This window comes from Spermophilus citellus (assembly GCF_964194105.1).
Source record: "Spermophilus citellus genome assembly, chromosome: 2".
Lineage (NCBI taxonomy): Eukaryota > Metazoa > Chordata > Mammalia > Rodentia > Sciuridae > Spermophilus > Spermophilus citellus.
In genome coordinates this window covers 88,015,196-88,038,604 of record NC_138183.1, presented here as the reverse complement: position 1 = coordinate 88,038,604, position 23,409 = coordinate 88,015,196, and positions in this window count along the sequence as shown.

Below are 23,409 nucleotides of genomic sequence, written 5' to 3'. Positions count from 1 at the left end.
TTTCTCCCAAGGCAGTATCTTTTAAAAAATATCAATATTGACATCAAGAAACAAAACATTTGTATCACTACAAGCATCTATCAGGTTGCCTTTCAAAGACACATCCCATCCTGCTCCAACACCCTGTCTGTATTTTTAAATTTCAGTAATTTAAAAATTTATATAGGAGCCATTATATGTAATTTCTTGGGATAGGTTTTAATTTCCTCAGCTTAATTCTCTGGAGATTCATGTAGGTGGTTGCATTTATCAGTAGTTCATTCTTTTTTATTCCATGGATTGGGTGTGCTGCAGTGTGCTTTACCACTCATTGGATTGCATGTAGGTTGTTTCCAATTTGGGGCTATTAAGAATAGAGCTTCTGCAAACATTTGAATAGAGTTTGGGGTGAATGTGTATCTTCATTTGTCTGTGGTAAATGGCCAGGGGAGTAACTGCTGAATACTAGTGTAGTCACATGTTTAGTGTTCTATCACACAGTCATTCTGTGGCTGTATCATTTCAAATATCCATAAGCAATGTATTAATGACCCAGCTTCTTTTCATTCCTGTGAGCAGTTAGGTATTCAGAGAATGGGGTGTTCAGACATTGATTCTTTCTGAGAAATTCCCCAAGCCAAATGTAATAGACTTGGCACTACTGAATACCATCCAGGAGATTTTCTTCCTTGGCTCCAGCAAACAAAAGTTGATGAAAGACCATAGATGTTTTTGTATGAAGATGATCTGCAGCCTTTCCCTCAAAGCCCATGAATCCATAGAAATCTAAAATATTAAAGAAGATCTGTCTCAGTCCTTTTCTTTTTAATTTTCTTTCCTCAGCTAACCTTATCTCTGTTTGTATTCTAAAGTTAGGGTTTCCAAGTTCCTTGGAGGAAGCTCTAACACTTTTCATGGAGACAAGGTGAGAACAAAAATTTTAGGCTCTGTGCTGATTCATCCTCTCATTGCCATCTCACCTGTAGGAAAAGAAGGATGGGGACCTGAGACAATCACCACCTGATATCAACCATGAATGTGTAGAGCACATTTAGAGAATAAAGAATGTAGAAAGATTTATCTTCCTGCCACACTGAGCATCATAGACAAAGTAAGTCAGAATCAGGCTATCCTAGTCAACAAATGCAGCACAAAGCTGCCCAAAAGGGAAGCTGGGGCTGGACCTGTGCCAATGGATAAAAGAATGGGTTTTTGTAAGTGTAGAAAGACTTCAGGTCAAAAGGATGAAGATTTCAGAATAACTTCTCTGTCCAAAAAGTCCAGCAGATTATTCTGTACTTTTAAACCACAATATAATATAGTAACATCTTGACAAAGCAGCTAAGTAGAAAGTGCCATGATTGCTGAAATCCCACACCAACATGATCAGTTCCTGGGGCTAGGATTATGTGGTAGTGCCCTTGCCTAGCACATGCAAGGTGCTGGGTTCAATCCTCAGCACCACATAAAAAATAATAAAATAAAATGATAAAATAAAAATATATATTTTTTATTTTATATAAAAAATATATTTTTATTATATATAATATACAATATATGTATATTATATATAATAAAATATATGTAATATCTATTATATATGTATATCAAGATCCTAACTCATCTGACTTTCAAAGTCAATTGGTAATGAGTTAAAGTCTAAATTGGAGAGCAGGGAGCTTAGCCAGGCTGGAGGCCTTCCCACTGATATATTCATTTCTTCAAATAACTTGAATTCCAAGTGTTAGTGATTCATGCATAGGGCACCTCCAGCAGGAACATGGAAACTTCTCAAGTGCTGCATGTCTACTTGGAAGAAACAGAAATCAGTATGGAGCAGGGCCAAGAGCAAAGGGACATTAAACATGTCTTATGCAATTGCATGAATAAAAATTTCCCACATGCTATAAAGAAACTGAGCCCTCCAGGATCCAAAACAGGAGAGCTTGGTGAAGGGAATATATGGTCAGAGCATCCCAAACCAGAAGGAAGAGCCACCGTGCTCAGGATAAGCATTATAGGAGACACTTAGGGGTAAATCCTCTCCAGCCCCATGACTAAAGCTCTTGAAAGCCTTTTCAGAAAACAGATAAGGTGCATTTTGCAATGGCTTTGCAGTACTATAAAATGCAAAGGTCAAGAAGGTTCCCTGGGAAAAAGCAGCTTTCTATCATCATCAATGCAAAGCAGAGGCCTACTTAAAGGGAGAGTTACCTTTACTGGGAATGCCAAAGTTCAGAAAATCATGAGATATATTGTAAAGATCCTTGTGTTAGTCAGCTTTTCATCATTATGACCAAAATAACTGACCAGAACAATGTGGGGAAAGAAAAGTTTATTTTGAGCTCACAGTTTCAGAGGTCTCAGTCCATAGTTGCACATATTTTACATGCCATATGCACAGCACAAGAGTTTATCAATTGAGGTCTTATTATCTCTAAGAATATCATGTACAAGATAACTGTTCTCAAGTCCATGTGACATGATTTCAAGTGGAAGCAATCTTATGTACAAAACAATCCAGTTCCTTTTCTGTGTTACCTATATATTTTAAAGAAACTTCAGATACAACTGACAAAAAAATCTTCGCTCATTGAAGATGGATAGAAAGTGTTAATTTGTGGGATTTAAAATATTGATATTTAAATAAATACCCAGAATACATAAATTCTCTACCTAGAAAATTTCTACATGATTATTTTTGATCATGCTATATAATTTAAAATTAAATGCCTTTTGTTAAAAGTTTTCTTACTTGATTCCTGCCTTTGAAAATCTAATTTGTGAACTAATGTTCATATTTAGTTCAGCTGTATCTATGGCATAGAAATTCATTTCAAAAATAGTGAGAGTTTCTGTAGAACCTTTACCCTGGGAGTGTGCCTATCTGATATGTATGGATGAAACTCCAACTGACATTACTTCCTCATTTCGTACTAGTGAGAATGGAAACTAGGACTTATACCAAAGAGCTTCAGTCTTATGCCACTCCAACTGGCAGCTCGGAGAACAACATGAAAACAGGAAGGGTTAAAATCCCCATCTTTTGCTCTATCTATCTATCTATCTATATCTCAGTACATAGCTCAAGAAATGGAAAGAAAGGCAGGTGAACACAGACAGTGACCATCCATTCTGGTCAACTATTTTGATCACCTCAGTATAGATGTTTTCTTCATTTTTCATTAAGAATCTGTGTGTGTTTGTGTGTGTGTGTGTGTGTGTGTGTGAGAGAGAGAGAAAGGGTGTGTGAGTGTGTGTGTGTGGGTTGATTATTCAGGGATATATATACATATTCTTATTTGTTTCATTTTTTTCTCATTTATATGCTTTTTAAAATGTATTTATTTTACTTGCCTTGTCTTTTGAGAGTTAGGGTTTTTTGGTTTGTAAATTTTGGTTTTGTTTTGTATTGTTTTCATTTATTTCTCTTTCTCTCTCTTCTTCTCCTGATAACAAATTCTATGGTTCATTCTTCCTCTCTCTAATTTTGCTTCTCCTATTTTCCCTCCTTCCTTATAATCATCACCTGCTACATCTCTTCTGCATTCTCTCTGTTCACTTTTTGAAATTATAAACTCTTTTCTACCTTCCTAGCACATTTTCTTCTCTCCTAACTATCTGAATTTTTGCCACCTTTTAGAATTATTTGGTTTATAAAACTTTTGCCTGCATCATCAATGGTGACACAATTATTACTCTGTGGATCACATAGTTGACACTTGCTGTTTGTTTTAAAGCCAAATCAGTTGCTTTAACTGTAGACAATTGCTGACCCCACCATTCCTGTTTGTTTTTTTTTGGTGGCAATTAATGTTGATGTCATAGTAGAAACTAAGTATTTAATGTTGCATACTGTTTGCATTAGTTGTTACTGTTTTTTTTTTTCTCTGTCCCCATTGTGTGAGGTGCTGGAAACCAACAGGGACACTAAAAGTTCACAGGTTAGAGACACTACTACTGAACTAAACTGAACCAGAAGACAGCACATCTTATTCCACACACACATTAATGACACTTAATCTTAATAAAAGAAAAAAAGAGACAACAACCAAAACTATTGATTAGACTATGTAATTCCTAGCCCATTCAATTTGGTATAACTATAAATATACTGGATGACACACTAGATACCTGCTGTTGAATGCCAGACCTAGTTCACAGTTTTTTATTGTGTACTGTGGTTAAATGCTGACCCAACCATTCCTAAATAAGTAGCAATTAGTGTTACAGATTTCAAAGAAGACACTGGATATTTATCTAAAGCCATATATCTGTTGCTGACATTAATGCTACTCCAGATCCTCCCTCCCTCTAAAAGGGCTGGGAAGAGATCAGGACAATTCAAGATCACAGAGTAGAGAGCCTGCATCTGAGAAATACAACTCAACTAAGCAACAGTAAATCTCACCCCCCCACACACAGTCTAAACCCGTTTGAGCTCTGACATTACTCCAACTCAAAGAATTGAAGAGACAATAGCCCCAAACCAACAATAAATCAATAAAGACCTCTCCAACCTAAGGACCTAAAGATAAACAATCAGAGAGGAAGTTCAGGTCCCATCCCTTGACATCTACTAATATATCAAAAAATCCCAGAACAAATAAGATAATTACATGTGAAAGCACACATGTAATAAAGAGAAAGGGGGAATCCATCTTAATTGATGTGTAAGTCCAATACATCTAAAAACATGAAGAAACAGGCAAACAAATCTTCCCCCCCAAAAAATTCAAAATCCCCCACAGAGTATCCCAATGACAGTGATATGGACAAAATCCCAGAGAAAAATTATAAAAACCTGATTATTAAAATATTCAATGAACTAAAGGAAGATCAAAGAAAGAACAGAACAAATGCAGGAAATAGAAGACCACTTCAATCTAGAAATAGAAATAATAAAAAGAGCTGAATCAGAAATCCAAGAAATGAAAGACAAAATCAAATTAAAAATTCACTTCAATATATCAATAGCAGATTAGATTGAGTAGAAAATAGAACTTCAGCTCTTGAAGACAAAGTATTGTTCTTCAGTACACAGAATGCAATAAAGGAAAAATTATAGAACAAGAACAGTATATACAAGAACTCTGCTCCAACATTAAAAGACCAACCAAACCTGAGCATCATGGGGATAGAAGAGAACATAGAGATACAAGCAAAAAGCATAAAAGAATATTTTCAATGAGATAGTTTCAGAAAACTTTTCCCTTACCATAAATGAGATATCTACATACAGGAGAAAGACCCAAATAGACCTATTCAAACAAGAAGCTCTCCAAGTCATATCATATCATAATTAAAATGACTATCATAGAAAACAAGGAGAGAATATTAAAACCTGCAAGAGAGAAATATCAGGTCATATTTAGAGGCAAACCAATAAGGCTCAATTCTGATTTCTCAGTTGAGATCCTAAAATCAAGAAGGACCTTGAGTAAAATATCCCAAGCTCTAAAGGAAACAGCTGTCAGCCACTGTGACTATACCCAGAAAATCTCAGTTTCAAATTTAAGGGGGAAATAAGCTTTTCATGATAAGAATAAACCAAAACAATTCATGCACATGAAGCCATCACTACAAAGAATAGTCTAAGATAAACTGCACACAGAGGAACTAAAAAAACCTATTCCCAAAGCTCCCACACAGAGGAAGATCAATAGAAGTATAATGCACTAAATGAGAATCAAGACAAGATTAAATACAACAAAACCATAATGGCAGAAAACCATATACATATATCCACATTAATATTAAATTGTAATTGGCTCAACTGCCAATTAAAAGACACAAATTAGCAGGATGGGTCAAAAAAGAAGATCCAACTACATGGTGTTTACAAGAGACTCATCTCATGGACAAAGACCCCCACAGGCTGAAGGTGAAAGAATGGAAAAAATATTCCATGCATATTAAACAAGTAGGAACAGCTATTCTCATATCTGACAAAGCAAATTTCAAGCAAAAAATAATCAGAAGAGACAAAGAAGGCCATTAAATCCTGGTAAAGGGAACAATCCAGCAAGAAGATGTAACAATAGAAAACATTTATGCTCCAAATATCAGCAACAAAATTACATTTAAAAAAATGCCACAACATCAAATTCCAGATATACCCAACCACAATAATACTGGAGGATTTCAACACACCCTTACTACCAATAGACAGGACATAAAAACATAAATCAATAAAGACATCTCCAACCTAAATGATACTATAAATCAAGTGAACCTAACCCCAAAGAGCTAAATTTATATTTTTCTCAGCAGCACATGGAACTTTTCCCAAAATAGATCATATTCTAGGCCACAAAGCAAATGTTACCAAATATAAAAATGTTTCTATAATCCTATGCATCCTATCAGATCACAATAGAATGACACTAGAAATCAAAAGCAAGACAAATAATAAAAATTGCATAAACACACGGAGATTTAACAATACTTTCTTAAATGAAGAGTTAATCAAAGAAGAAATGAGAGTAGAAATCAAATTCTTAGACATGAACAATAACAGGGATACAACACATCAAAATTTCTGGGACAATATGAAAGTAGTTCTAAGAAGAAAATTTGTAGCACTGAATGCCTACACTTAAAAAATAGAGATTGAAAATAAATAAGCTTATTATCCATCTCAAGGCCTCAGAAAAAGAAACAAAAACTAATTCCCCATACAGTACAAGATATGAGATAACTAAGATCAGAACTGGAATCAATGAAATTGAAAATAAGAAAATAATATACAAGGTCAATGCAATGAAGATTTGGTTCTTTGAAACGTTAAGATAAACCTTTATTCAAACTAACCAAAATAAAGACAGAGATGTCAAAAAGATTAGAGATGAAAAACTAAATATCATCAGAGATATTTCTAAAATTCAAATGATTATCAGAACCTATTTTAAAATGTATATGCCAATAAAATGGAAAATCTGGAAGACATGGACTAATTTTTAGACACATGACCTCTACAAATTGAATCAGGAAAATATAAAAAAAAAACCTAAACAGACTAATATCAGGTACTGAAATTGAAATAGCAATTAAAAAGCTTTACTCTGACACACAAAAAAAGACCAGGACCTGATGGATTCTCAACTGAGTTCTATCAGACATTTGCAGAAGAACTAACATCAGTCTTTCTCAAATTATCTCATGAAATTTAAAGGGAAGGAACACTCTCAAGTACATTCTATAAAGCCTGTATAAATAACTCTGATTCCAAAATCAAAGAGGCATCAAGGAAAGAAAACTATAGACCAACATCCCTGATGACCATAGATGCAAAGATCCTTAATAAAACATTAGCAAACTTCATCAAAAACAAATAAGAAAGATAATCCAGTGGGTTTCATTCCAGAGACACAAGGTTGGTTCAATATATACAAATCAATAAATGTAATTCACAGCTTGAACAGAATTAAGGATGACAATCACATGATCATCTAAATAGATGCAGAAAAGGCCTTTGACAAAATCCCAACACCCATTTATGTTAAAAACACTGGAGAAGCTAGAGTTGAAGGAACTTACCTCCGAATTGTAAAGGCCATTTATGATAAACCAAAAGCCAACATTATACTGAATGGACAAAACCCAAAAGCAGTTCCTCTATAATTGGAAGAAGAAAAGGTTGTCAACTTTTACCACTCCTATTCATTATAGTTCTCAAAACATTAGTCAGAGTGATCAGAAATCAATAAAAAGAAATCAAAGGGATACAGATAGGAAAGAAAAGAAGTCAAACTATCTATGTATGCCAATGACACAATCCTATATCTAGAAGACAAAAAACGCACACACACACACACAAACAAACAAATAGAAAACAACTTCCATCAAAAGATTTTTAGAGCTTATAAATGAGTTCATCAAAATATCAGGATACAAGATCAACACCCATAAATCAATGTCTTTCCTACAGTCCAAAACTGATTCAGCCAAGGTACAGATCAAGAAAACCATCCCATTTACAATAACCCAAAAATAAAAATAAAAAATAATAAAATAAAATACTTGGGAAATAATCCAACCAAGGAGATAAAAGAGCTCTACAATGAAAACTATAGAACATGGAAGAAAGAAATTTAAAAAGACTATAGAAGATGAAAAAACACCTTGGATATTCAGAATTAATGTAAAAATGGCCACACTACCAAAAGCAATATACAGATTCAATATAATTTCCATCAAATACTAATGGTATTCTTCACAGAATTAGAAAAAAATAATTTTTAAATTCTTTGGAGTATAAGAACCTGAGAATAGCCAAAGTCATACTAAGCAAGAAAAGAAAAGCAGCAGGAATCACAATAACTTATGTAAAATTATACTACAGAGCTGTAGTAAAAACAAAACAGCATGGTACTGGCATAAAAATAAACATGAAGACTAACGGAACAGAATAGAAGACACAGAGACAAATAGAGATAAATCCACTTACCTACAGCCATTTAATATTTGACAAAGATGCCAAAATATATTTTGAAAAAAGACAGACTTTTTAACAAATGGTGCTGGAGAAACTAGATAGGTATACATATAAAAATGAAAGTAGGACCCTATCTCTCACCCTGCACAAAACTCAAATCAAAATGAATCAAAGATACAGGAATTAGATCAGTAACCTTGCAACTACTAGAAGAAAACATAGAGTCAACCCTCCATAGCCTAGGTGACATCCTTAAAAAGACACCCAAAACACAAGAAATTAAGCCAAGTGGTATGTTATTAAACTACTACAGAAAAGCAAATGATCAAGAGCCTAAAGCATACAGAATGGGAGAAAATCTTGGCCAACTACTTCTCCAATAAGGGAATAATATCCAGAATATGCAAAAAGCTTAAAAAATAAAAAAACCCAAAAATCCAATCAATAAATGGGCAAAAGAATTAAACAGAAACCTCTCAAAAGAAGAATCACAAATAGCCAACAAATGTACAAAAACATGTTCAGCATCTCTAGCAATCAGAGAAATGTAGATCAAAACTACACTAAGATTTCATCTTACTATAATCAGAATGGCAATTATCAAGAATACAAACAATAATAAATGCTGACAAGGTTGTGGGGGAAAAGGTATATTTGCACATTTGTTGGTGGAACTGCAGTCTAGTAAAACCACTCTGGAAAGCAGTATGAAGATTCCTCAAAACACTAGGGATAGAACCACTATATAATCCAGCTATCCCACTCCTTGGTATTTTCCCCAAATACCTAAAATCAGCATACTACAGTTACATAGCCATCTCAATGTTTATAACAGCATAATTCACAATAGTTAAACTATGGAATTAAACCAAAAGCCTGTCTTAAGAAATTGTGATATCTATCTATCTATATTCTAGTCAGCCATAAAGAAGAATGGACTTATGGCATTTGTGGGTAAATGTATAGAAATGGAGAATGTCATGCTAAGTGAAATAAATCAAAATCAGAAACTTAAAAGTTGACTGTTTTCTCTCATACAGAAGCTACTGTAAAATAAAGGAAAGAGAAGGGAAGAATAGAAAACCATAAAGATAAAGGGAAGACTGGTAATGTAGAAGAAGATGGAGAGGGAGAGTGGAGGGATGGGAAAGGGGAGGCAATGCAGAAAGAATTCTTAAAATAATCATGTTATATGCATATATAAATATACCACAGGGAATTTCACCTTCATGTATAAGTAGGAAGAACCAATCAAATTTAAATAAACAGATGAGTAAGAGAAAGACTAGTAGAATACAGTAAATAAAATGAGAAAGAAGATGGAGGATGTTCAGGAGGCTCACAAACCGAAGTTAAATTCCAAGGATGTATGTATTTGTTGGGATGAACCCAACTACTATATATAACTATAAAGTACGAATAAAAAAAGAAAAAATGGTGAGAGTTTTTACTAACAGCACTCTACTTTTAGCAAAATGATATTTTAGAAATATCTCTGATGGTATTTATTTTTTCATCTCTAATCTTGTTGACATCTCAGTTGTCCTCCTGGCACCGCCCATGCCTGTGGAGAGAGCCAGCTACTCACCAACAGCACCTAGTCCCCTGTTGGCTCTGGAAACTCCTAGCTGCGGGTTTCGTGATGCCCTCAGGGTCATGGGTTCAGGTCCCATCAGGCATGAACTTGGTCCTGGAGACCGGCTGTTGCCGCGCCCCGCAGGTGGCGGGAGGGGCGGGGGCGCAGGAGGGCAGCAAAGCGGCCGGTCCCCCAGCTGGCAACGGCTTCCGCAGCACGTGGTGCCCAACTGAACGGAAAAACGGTCGCTGGCGCCCTGGGCCGCCATTAAGTGCCGCCCCTGCCGGCTGGCCGCCTTTCCCTCCTTCCCCGCCAGGGGGCGCTAGGCTGGAGGCTTGAGACCCGCCCCGTAGGCCCCGCGCCAGCCTGCCTTCCAGCATTCTTGAGCAAAGACCTTTGTGTGGCTCATTCTCTAGACTCCCTGAGAAACTTCTGCGTGAAGGGAACCAAAGCCAAGCCACTGGCAACTGTCCTTCAGGGAACTAACTCCCAGACCGGTGGAGCCTGAATTCCCTCTGCTCTTCTTCCTCTGGAACCGGGTGCCCACACTGTGTCCACAGCCTCAAATCTCCAAAGCCACTGCTGGGGTTGGGATGGTGCAAGGTAAGTGGAAGGGCCTCAAGGCTCTCTAGAGTGTCCTCCTGGTGAACCGCTTGCTTGGTTGCTGCAGTCTTTTGGCTGTCATCCAGAATTTCAAAGCCGCTGATTCTGAAAGTTTACCTTTTTTTTTTTTTTTTAAATCCTGTTTCTTGAGGGACAGCCCTGTAGAGTCCTCTAGAATGCCATTTTGCTGAACCCTCTTTTTGGGTTAGGGTGGTTGATCATTTCTTTATTTTTCTTTCTTTTTCTTTTTAAAAATTTCTAACAGATTGTTTCTTTGTATTTAAAGTGGGCTTCCTGTAGGTACCATATAGTTGGGTCTCTCTTTTTCATCCAGTCTGGTCTGTCTTTAAGACTATGTGGTAGGCACACGAATGTTCTCCTAAAAATGGCCATGCCCTAATCCCTGGACCTGTAAATATGCTAGTTCAGTTTTCAGATGGAATCAGGTTATCAACAGACTTTCAAAAAGGGAGATCCTGAAATCTCCATGTGGGCCCCGTTGGAGGATATGAGCCCTAAAATCTGGGAAAATTTCCCAGAAGTAAGAGAGTTTTGAGGCAGAAGAAGAGGTAGGTGGACTTAAAAGTGTGAGAGGGACTCTGACTTTTGGTGGCCTTTAGCACAGAATGAAGGGACCATGAGCAAAGGCATATAGTCAGTTTAGGAGCTCCAACAGGCCTCAGGTAATGGACAGCAGGTTAAGAGATCTCAGTCCTAAAATATACAAGAGCCTGGATTCTGTCAACAACCCCAGTCAGCAAGGAAGCACATTCCCTTTTAGTCTCCAGAAGGAAATCCTGCCCTAAATTTGGTTTTAGTTGGGTGAGATGAGACCTGTGCCTGACTTATTAATACTGAATTGTTCGATAATAAATTTGCATTGTTTTAAGTCACTAAGTTTACAGGAATTTGCTGTAGCAGCAGTAAAAAAAACTAATTCAGATCATTTATGTATAATTTGATTCTTGTTATAGTTGTGTTTAAATCTACTTTATGGCAAGTTAATCTGTATTGTGACTTCCCCTGCTAGGGTTATGCTATGCAGCATTTCTCACTTTTATTTTCCATGGAAACTTTTTCTCACATCGACTTGCAGACCAGCTGTTCTGCAGAACATGCTCTGGAAAACCCTAACCTGGAGTGACAGGGACCTCCCAAGCAGTTTCTGTGAGGTAGGATGGTACAGACTGTAGACACTTCTGGTTTTGTCAATGTTGCAAACCAGATTTGAGCTGCCTTCTTTAGGAGAGGGTTGGGAGTGTTCTCTTGCAGAATTAGCCTGTCAGGGAGGACATATGAAGGTTTTTGTGTCAGGTTTTTGGCATTTTGTTTATTCAATCCTCACCACCACTCTCTAAGATAGATCTTGGTTATCTCCATTTTATAGACAGACTGACACTCACAAATTACTCAAAGTACCACATCCAAGCTCCTTAGCCAGGAAGCTATAGAACTGATATTTGGAGCCAGAGGCCTTCTTTCTTTTTCTTCTTTTTTTTTTTTTAACAGTGGATTTCTAGGCATAGCATCTTGCAGCCAGTGTGGACTCGGAGAAGAACTGACTCATTTTAATGATTACCTGAGAAATTAATGATGAAGAGTAGGAATCAAAGCTGTCATGTCTCCAAGAGTGAGCAGAAGGAAGCCTGTAATGTCAGTTTTTGGTGGTAGGCATACCACAATCCTTCAAGTGACATATTGGCTAGGAATAAAAATGGGGCTATGGTTGTAGCCCAGCTGTAATGTACTTGCCTAGCATGTGAGGCCCTGAATTGGAACCCAAGTACTGGAAAACCAAAACATAAATAACAGTCTTTTAGAAAACATAGAATATAAAACACCAAGAATAAATCCTAATGAGTTAACTCTGGACTTGAAGAGACGATGTGCCTTATACATCCATGGATTGCAACAAATGTACCATTCTGGTTTGGGATGTTCATATTGAATGAGGCTGTGCATGCATTAGAATAGGTATTGGGAATATGTATTAGAATAGGTATGGGAAATATATGTTCTTTCCAGGTAGTTTTGCTGTAATCCTGAAACTGATTTAATAAATAAAGTCTATTAGAAGAGGCAGAAGTGGAGGAGGAAGAGGAGATGAGAGAGAGGAGGAAGAGGAAGAGCTTGTCAATGTTCCACAAGGTCCAATGTAAAGAATTGGTATCAGTGCTTTGAAGTGTGCCTGGTCCTTTTTTCCCTCCCTCCTGTTAGAAGAATTAGTTGTTCCTTTAACTAAGTTCCCATTATGTATTATTCCTATAGTATATTGGTTACACTGCATTGAATAAAAGTTACTTTCAGGTCTCATTTCCTGAACACTGACCTTTCCAATGGCAAAGGCAATGTAGTATTTTGTGATATTTCTACAGTACTAGAAATACGACATAGTAGAGTTTAATAAGTGTTTATTTCGTGAATGTATGAAGGCCCTCCTGTGGCTATTGCTTTTTAATGCAGTTTTAAAGGATTTTGCCAGAACATGCTCTTTTTGGCTTTCAGAATCCTGAAAACAGCTGCCTCCATGTGGTTTATCCAAGAGACAGTGGTACACAGAAGCGTGAGAAAACATTGAAACATTGAAATAAGTTTCTGAGAAATTAAGAACATAACAATAATCCTAAACTAAGAATTTATACAAACTGAGAATCTTCACATTAGTAACATTACTATAGTAGAGTTTGGGAAAAGCAACTAGTCCTTGGAGACAATAAATATAAGCAAATGCAATGACAAATTCTGGACCAGAATTCTGTGTGGTGACACCAGTCAGCTGGGGAATTGTCAGGTGTGGGGAGTGGAAGATCTTACTGGACAAAAGCCACCTCTGCATCATCCCAGTGGCTGTGTGAAGTGCCACAGGCTTTAGGTTTGATAAATATAAATATGTGGATTGAATTCCTGGGAAAGAGGACATTTGCCATGTTATTATTATTCTTTTATATCTTCATAGGAATCATATGCAATTCATTTTCTTAAAAGAAGGCTTTACGAGGGACATATAGAAAAACTTTAGACCTTGATGCTTAGAGTGAAAAGGGAAACTTAAGAGGTAATAGGGCACTAAACATTATTTTTCTTTAATTTCCCCAAATGCTAGCATTTAGTGGACAAAGTGAATACTCTTAGTTACACAACTGCTTTAATTTTAGGACTAAGGCATCATTTTTAATTTAAATAATGTACTAGTTTTGTTTAAAATAGGAGCATTGAAACTGTAAGGGTTTTGTTAGTCAAGGCTCTACTCCTTTCTGCCTAATCGAGAAGAAGTCACTTAACTTCTCTGAGCTTTGGATTTTTCACTGAGAAGATGGTGACAACAATACCTCTCTGGCTTTCCTCACAGGGTGGCTGCCCATTGAGAACCTTGTGAGTAATGTTTTATAAACTGGACAAATGAATTATGTATAATTGATGTTAGTGTAGGAAAGATGTTATGAAGCTCTGCCACTCATTATCAGTGGAGTTCATTGCTGATGGTACAAAAACCAAGTTGTGCCTTGAGTCTCATGTTCCTTTAAGTTTTAAAGGAACTTCTATTAGGTTTTGAAAGTGAATGTTATTGGCATTTTAGCTGAAATAAGTGTAGGTTTCAACTCTAGGTATATATACAACAGCCAATGATGCTATTTTGAAAAATAACAAATGTTCTTTGGCCACCTTCTCAAAGGATTGTTAATTCATATCAGTAAATTGGGGAAACAAGCAGGGAGGGACTATGATGCATACAAATCATTGTAGAACTGCTGCAGTCTTGGCTGGGCACAGAATCACGAGCCACCACACAGCTTTGTAGATTCAAACAGCAATTCTTTATTCCCGAACTCACACCGGCCTCCACACACGTACTGGGGCCCAGTTCTGCTGCCACCCAATTCACCTACTCCACGAGGCTTTTTTCCCAAAATGCTCTCTGAATCTCATGAGAACTCAATGAGAGCTCAGGCAGCAGGAACGCCCTAATTCCAGCAGCAATAATCCTCAACATTGAACTTCCCTAAAATCCAAGGTCTTGAACTGGGAACGCCTTAAACTTGTCTTAAACCGGGAACGCCCTAAACCCAAGGACTGGGATACTTCCTCAAACTGCAGGATACACCCTAATCCTGGATCCACCCTCGTCCTTGGGCAGGGTCACCTAACATGCAATGTCAACAGCGAAATTAACATGGGGTATGCTGGCAAGGAAATTTCGAATGCCTCATTCCTACTTGGTAATGGCCCTCAGCATAGAACCCACAATATCTGATTTGTTCCACAGATTTTTTTGGCAATCAACAAATACTGAGAGGTGTTGGACCTCTCCTCTACATTACTGTAGCTTTTAAACTGTGTAGGACTTACCTCTGCAGCCCATGAGTTCCTTCAGAGCAGAGCCTGTGGCTTAGAGATTTGTGTGTCATGGTTTCCAGCAGTGAATATTAGTTAAATCAAAATTTGGCTGAGGCTGCATATCAAACTCAAGAGGAAGTGACACCTCGAAAATTTTTGTCTTGAAGGTGGTACCTGCTCCTACCTAACTGAAAGGAGACCTTGCATGGCTTGAAGTCTTCTTACCGAGTCAAAGGAGATCAAGGAAGAATGCTGGCCATGGTTGTCAAATAAATGGCTTTAGGGCTTAAGAAGATCATGAAACAGCTGGCATGAGGATAAAGAGTTGTACACATTAGCAGGATAATTATGTAGCACAGTTATTCTCATCCTTTTTTAAATGGCAAGGCCACTCTTAGGTAAAAATCACAATTATGTCCCACAAGGGCAATCAGGTGAGGCTGCTCAAGACCAGATTCTGCCCTAAGGCTCTAACTCCTAGGTGGAACCTGGCCACCAAGGACTGAGGGGATCAGTTTTTTAGCATGTTTTGTGTAAGTTAGACTTCTGTTACTATCACAAAACACTCCAGATAATCAGCTTATAAATAGCAAATGTTCACAGTTTTGAAGGCTTAATTCATGGTTGTTGGCCCTTTATCTTTTGGGCTGGAGGCAGTTGTGAGAGCATGTGTTGAAGAAACTTCTCACCTTATGGTGGTGAGAAGTGAAGTGATAAAGGAGGAGGAATGTGTTCTCACTGTCCCCTTCAGGGTTAAGCCCCCAAAGAATGGGAGACTTCCCACTAGGCCCCACCTCAGCCCAATAGCACCACTTTTAGGAACAAGCCTTTAAAAAGTGGGCTTTGGTGATCATTTCAGTTGCAAATGAAGGCTCACTTAACATATTCCTGAATTGGGAAAGTCAAATATCTGTCACAAAATTCATGAAGTGGCCTGGAACTGTTTATAATTTAGATAGAGTAAGAAGAAGCAGGGTCAAAATAATGAGTGAAAGATTGAAATAAAAGAAGAAAACGATTGATTCTTGGATTTAAAAATAACTAGATTTGTCAAAGAATCTGTGTCTATGTGTGTTTATAAGCGAGTCACAAAAGACTTTGCACAGTTTAAGCTTCATTTATTTCAGGAATATAGGTGCTGTGATCTTATCCCCAATATCAAAGTATAAATTATATACAATATTTTATACTTATTTTAGTTTAATAAATAATAATGAATTATTCATTTTAATATTTGAGTCAAATATTCTGAGGGCACACAATACAGGAAGACTGGAACAAAAGGAAATTTACCGTTAATCATTAAAAAGTTAAATGAGTATAAAACAACTTCAATTTTTACATGTCAGTTAATGTAAGGCAAAAGCACTATCTAGATAAGATGAATATAAGGACATAGATAACCCTGAGATATAAATGTCTGGGTATAAGCAAGAATTACAAATACTATGCACCAATTTCAAGGCAGTGGAATTGGCAGGGTCCATGTCAGGGGCTCCAAGAGTAAAGGGGTCTCAGGTAAAGCCTGGGTCACAGAAAAAAACAAGAACGTTCCCTGGAGTAATATATACTAGGAAGAAAGGGTAGAGTGGGAATTGGAACCTCAGGCCTGGACACAGGGTCTGCTGGTCAGTGGGTGGGGAAGGAAGGGACTGTGGGCACACCTTTCTCAGATGCTCAGAAACCTTTGTGACTCTACCAGGCTCTGTGATGGAGGCCTGAGGTTATAGTCAAGCCCAGGCACCCTCAGGGCTCAGATGCCTCAGGCAACCAGCGATTCAGATGATGGAGAATATGCTCTCTTTTCTGGAAAGTAATACTCAGCCATGGCTGAACTCTACCTTAAATTATGTGGATACTGTCCTCAGCAGCATCTTTATGCCTGGGGTAGTGTTGCTCCTTCTGTACCTGTGCTACCTGGTGTTCAAAGTGTTTTTCTTGACACACTCAGAAACACCCAAGATCCTAAAGGTAGGGACCCCCCAACAGGGGTTCTTCTTGTGGTTTCCCATTTCCCTTCTCACATTAGTAAATGAGTTGGGTTGGATCAGAGAGACATGTAAGGTGGGAAGTGGGAATAGAGGATAAAACTTCACTCTTTAGGGGAAGAGATCAGGCAGGGCCAGGGGCTCAGGGAGGACTAAGATTTCCAACTGAAGCTCACAGACTATTTTAGGGTCTCGGTGAAGGGTTCCAGGAGAAATGCCAAAAACTAATCTGTTCCTGATTGACATCCTTACTTATGGTGGGTTCTCAGAAGAAGTGTCTCCAGTCACTTGGTCCTGAGTGCCATTCCCATGTCACCTATCCTTCATCAAACCTTCATGTTGGGAGGACATGAAGGAGGTTTGATGAAGGATAGGTGACATGTCCTAATAAGGACAGCAGTGCTGACCTCTGAAGGCCTCTTAACAGATCCTGGAGGCTGAGATCTGTCCCCTCCAAGAGTAAAGGGGGACTCAGGTAAAGCCTGGATCACAGAAAACAACAGGAACGTTCCCTGGAGTAATATATACTATGAAGAAAGGGTAGAGTGGAAATTGGAACCTCAGGCCTGGACACAGGGTCTGCTGGTTGGTGGGCAGGGAAGGAAGGGACTGTGGGCACACCTTACTCAGATGCTCAGAACCCTTTGTGACTCTACCAGGCTCTGTGATGGAGGCCTGAGGTTAAAGTCAAGCCCAGGCACCCTCAGGGCTCAGATGCCTCAGGCAACCAAGCGATTCAGATGATGGAGAATATTTTCTCTTTTCTGGAAAGCAACATTCAGCCATGGCTGAACCATGCCTTAGATTATTTGGATACAGTCCCCAGCAGCATCTTTATGACTGGGGTGGTGTTGCTCCTTCTGCACCTGTGCTACCTGGTGTTCAAAGTGTTTTTCTTGACACACTCAGAAACACCCAAGATCCTAAAGGTAGGGACCCCCAACAGGGGTTCTTCTTGTGGCTTCCCATTTCCCTTCTCACATTAGTAAATGAGTTGGGTTGGATCAGAGAGACATGTAAGGTGGGAAGTGGGAATAGAGGATAAAACTTCACTCTTTAGGGGAAGAGATCAGGCAGGGCCAGGGGCTCAGGGAGGACTAAGATTTCCAACTGAAGCTCACAGACTATTTTAGGGTCTCGGTGAAGGGTTCCAGGAGAAAATGCCAAAAAGTAATCTGGTCCTGATTGACATCCTTACTTACGGTGGGTTCTCAGAAGAAGTGTCTCTCCAGACACTTGATCCTGAGTGCCATACCCATATCACCTATCCTTCATTAAACCTCCTACATGTTGGGCTACTAAGGACAGCAGTGCTGACCTCTGAAGGCCTCTGATCAGAGTTTGGAGGCTCAGATCTCTCTCCAGAACATAGGGTCCTGTGAGGGAGGCAGATGTGCCTGTTGGCTCCAGATTCTATGATCTCCTTCTGCAGAGGACTTCTGATTGAGAATGTCAGAATGTGGAGCTCAAGTAAAATGCTCTCTTACTTAAGCTTTCTAAAGAAGAAAAATTGAAAATATTGTATTACCTTAAAAAGTTAAAGAAGGAAGAAATCTTCATTAATTAAGTGTAGAGTAATAATAATTGTAGAGAATGGATAGCTGAGTTTCTTAGAAAAAGGAGAATTAAAGTGAGTCCCAGGCCCTGATTCAATTATTTTTGATCTCAGCAAAAGAAGAGACTCAATAAGAGAATAAGCGAAACATTCAAAGGTATGTTTCTTCTTATTTGACCTGAACACTCTAAAGGTGACCCTTCTTTCCCCTTCCATGAGGCCTCAGGTCCAAGACCTCTGAGGATGTCAGTTTCTAACCACAGTGTCTCTCAGGAAACAGAGCCTCAGAAGAGAGAGACAGTGGTACCTTACACAATCCTCAGGGTCCCTACTGTGCTCATCCTGGTAATAAGTAGTGATGGACATGGGCAATGGGTGCTGCTTAACAGGTGACTATGTGAGGTTGAAGAAGGACTACAGGTTGCTTTGAAGTCAGAACTTCTTTTTCCTGATATTGTGCAATGTACTTTTATTTCCTGGGTGATCAGACGCATCTCTGAGGAAATTGCTGAATTATACCTGCTGTTTCAGAGCCTCTAATGGGATTAACTATGTGAAGAACTTCATCACTGAAGCCACACACATAAAAGCATTCTTAATGATTATTGCTCCAGTTGGACTTTGTCTTCCAAATTCTTGGGGTTTTCCAACCTGGATATTAATAAGCTTTTCCTATAAAAGGATCCCTGTGTGACCACTGTGTACAAACATTCCTTATGTATAACCCACTGTCCTGGTTTTCCAGGTCCGAGAAGGAGCCAGAGAGAAACACAGGAGTTGAAGAAGCTGTTTTCTGTTATAACAAGGTGATTACTCATTTCTTTTCCTTCATTTCTAGTCCCTTTCTCACATGTCCTATGCATTCCCCAGAGATTCAGTACAGCATGGCCTTCTCACAGGGAGAAGGAGCCCTAGCAACAGGTATGTGAGTGAAGGCCTTGGGAAGTGCTAAAGAGTGTGTTGTGAGGTGAAGGATACTGGCAATGTGAAGGGGGTAGGAGGTTTCACCCACAGGACTGCAGACCTCCTTTTCCAGTATGGTCCTTGTTACAACTTTGTACTTTGTGTCCCTTACAGCCCCCTGGGCCAACATCAGGATAGAGACAACTTGCAGCAGCTCTTATGTCCAGACAACCTCTGTAAGATGTTCAATGAGGTCAGTCATCTGCTATCTCTGGCACCCTTGGAAGATGTTGCAAGTATTCAGACACCTTTGGATTCCACAGGTTATGTGAGAAAATCATCACCTTCCACAGTGCCTGCTCTCTCCTCAGTCCCAGGAGGGGAACTATTGCCAGCCTCCCTGTTGAAGCTTTCTCCACCTTCCTCATTCTCTCTTCCCCCTAACAAGGTCATGCCCTCAGCTGACTTTCTCTCACCTTCCCTGTTGAGTGACTCTCTGCCACCAGAGCCTCTTCCTCCCTTGGACTCCAAGGCCACAGAAGACCCTTTACCACCCCCATCAATTTCCCTCCCCCCACCCCACCACATCCCACTCAGGAAACAGACACTCTTCTACCACAAGATGCCACTCTGCCTGTGGTGAGCAGTCCTGCTGGCTTGTCCACTTCTGTTCTAGTGGGAGGCATGGGCCAATCCAGCACAGAGGCCCCTGCCAAGAATGTGCTGTCTTCCAATTTGGCACAAGATGGTGTGAAACAGCAATTTTTTGCCCTCCGTTCTCAGAACTTATCTGGGGGAGACACTGTAGCCTACTGTGTGGAGACTTCTAACATCTGGTTTCTGCCCCCTGCTGTCCTGACATGCCTGGAGAGACAAATCAAAAAGAGGGGTGACGTCATCAAGTGGAAAGAAAAAGAAAAGAAAACAGAATCTTTTCCAAAACAACATCAGCCAAATTACCAAGGATTTTCTTCAGAGAAATGGTCAGAGTCAGTTGCTGATCAGCAGGACTCGGCCATCTCTCTTCTTTCATGGAACAAAAAAGGCAAATCAGAGGAACCACAGGTGGATCAGCAGTCCCCTTATCCTAAGAGCTTTGAGGACCATTTACAGAAAAACTACACCCAGCTCTCTATGGTGTCCCATCTCTAAACCCCAAGTCCCTGAGCCCTAGTGTACCAGCTTCAGGTGATTATTCCTCAGCCTTTGTCTGCTTCAATACAGCATCCAATGACTCCACAGCCCACAAATCCCCAGTCCTTCTCTATACCCCACCTGTGTTCCTGCCTGCGAGCCAACCTCAACCCTTGCCCAAGACCTCTTCCCAACCTCAGCCCCAATGTCTCTCTCCTGAACATGGCCAGACCCAGCTTCATCCTCAATCCCTACTCCCAATTCTGTCACCTCCTAAAAACCAGTTTAGGCTCTGTGGAGTGTGTGATCTTGGACACAAAAATGAGGCACTATCTCTGGTGCCATCTGTAATACATGACCTCGAATACCATGTGACACAAAAATCACAGGAATGTCTGTGGGGTTTACCCTCTGTGGTCCACAAATCCCAGGAGGACTTTTGTCCTCCAGCTCCCAACATTGTGTTGGTTAACCCATCCTCCAAAGCTCATGTTGCAATCTCCATCCTTCCTGGAAATTATCCCCTCTCAGATGATGTTCAGAAGAAACTAGACCACCACCTTCGAAAGAGGCATATCCAACACTTGTGAGGCCTGCCCCGCAGAGTCTATGCATCCCTGTCACTGATGCATCCTCTGGAAAAAATTCCTGAGACCTCTGAGTCAAAGAGCAGTCATGGGCTCTCAAGAAAGTCTTTGGATAAGAGTCAGAGCACCAAAGATATAAATAAGAGGGGCTCTAGGAAACCCAGTAGCCTCCATGAACTGAGCTCAGGAATGCTTCCTCTAAAGATGGGAGTGAGGAAGGCACAGAGAGATGGTAGCAAGATTGAGCAAAATTGTCATGTGCTGAGTGACCAAGATAATGTTCTGGGGTCTTCCTCAAGGAAGGACCTAAAATGTCACTTGCAGAGTCCTTCAGGTGGAATCCCAAGTACCTCAATGGTGAATCCACTACAGAAACAACTTGAAAATGCCTTGAACTCCCACCTGAGCAAGAAGTTTCAGGAAATCAGTGAGGGTCAGATTCCTGGCACTGTGCATAGATCATGGCATTCTATCAAGTTGGAATTGCCTATAACTGAGAAATCCACCAGACAAAAGAGTCACAAACCTTTGGCACCAACCAGGACTGACAGCTCTGTCAATACTACCCAGGCTATTTCCTTCCTCGAGGCTGGCAAGAAGAGGGTGATGGAAGACCACATTACACTCTTTCATAAGAGGTTGATATATGGCCTTCCCAACAGGGTTCAGGACTCCCTAGAGATCTTTAATGAAAAAGATTCATATCACTCCTTTTCTCACTCCAAGTTTCCTTTTTCTGCCACCCCTATTTCTGGGGTGGATTCTAAACAGAGCATGTCCAAGACCCATGGAGGAAGATCTAATGCTTTTCATGGCGACAAGGAGAAAACCAAAAATGCAACTCAAAGTCTAGATCATCGTCTGCTTGCCACCTCAGTCATGGTCAAGAAAGAACAGGCGATCCTGACACAAACAGTCTTTGAGATCAAGCATGAGCATGAAGAGGACCTTCGCAGAATAAAGGATGGCAAACCATCTGTTCTGCCCCAGACACAGAGCATCATAGGCAAAGCTTATCAGAAACCACCTGTAGCAGCCAATAGATGCAGCCCAAAGCTGCCCATGAGGCAAGCTGGGGTTGAACCTCAGGAAATAGGACCTAAGAGACTGAGTTCCAGCTACAGTGTAGCAAGGCCTCAGGGAAATAGGATGCCCTGGGGAAGTTCTTCCATGTCCAAGATATCTGAGAAATCCAGGGAGACATTAAAGGCACAGGAGCTCTATGCTTGTCAGTCACAACCTCCCACTGTCTTGACAACCAGTAAGCCAGAAAGCTCTCCAGTGTCAGATGTCTATACTCCTGAAAATTCCCCCAAAATATCAGTTGTGAGAGACCCTGGATTGTCACCCCTTAACAATCCATTGTTTGGTGAGTTAAGGGCTAAAATGAAGAAGGGAGAGCCTAGCCAGAAGCAAGGCCATAGCAATGGCATACCCCTTGTTTCAAATAGCTTGACTTCCAAGACCTTCCTTAAACATGACCAGGGTGCTGCCTGCAAGAACATGGCAGTTTCCCAGGTCCTGCATGTTTACCTGGACAACACACAGACTAGCATGGAGCATGGGCAGGGACCCTGGGTCCCTAAGCTTGACTTCCACAAAGGCCAAGATAAGAACTGCCCAGCAACTGCTAAGACAATGACCCCTCCAGCACCCAAAACACTCGAGCTTGGTAGAGGGGATGCAGGTTTGGGCACATGCCAACCCAGAAGGAGGAGCCACCACCCTCAAGACAGGACATTAGAGCAGAGACTTGGGAGCAAGTCCTGCTCAGCCCAGTCACTGAAGGGACAAGCTCCTCCTGAAAGCCTCAGAAACCAGATGAAGAACTTTTTGCAATGGCTTTATCCTAATATAAAATGCAAAAGACAAGAAGGTTTCCTGGAAAAGGGCAGTTCCCCATCATCACCTGGGCAGGGCAGAGGCCTAGTCCAAAGGAGAGTTGCCTTTACTGGGAATACTCACAACCCCAGAATCATGAGAGATGGTGAAAAAGTCCTGGGGGAGAAACGTGGACACTGGTATGGAATCAATGTCACCTGCCCCCAAGAGCCACATTTGTCCCCTGTTTTATCTGGAAAACTCAGCCCAAGGCAGGACTCGAGGTCCAGGCAGAGTTTGTCCAGGTGCATCCCTTCAATTACAAGGCTCCTTGCTCTAAAGTAACAAGGATCAACTCCATGCCCCACAGGGATCCAAAGACTCATTCAAGTCTCACCTGTGGGCATCAAGTGGGCGAGTTGTCTCTGGTTGCCCCTTTCTGTGCTGAAGCCATTTTGGTTAGTATTCCATACTTTGTAAAGAGACACTTC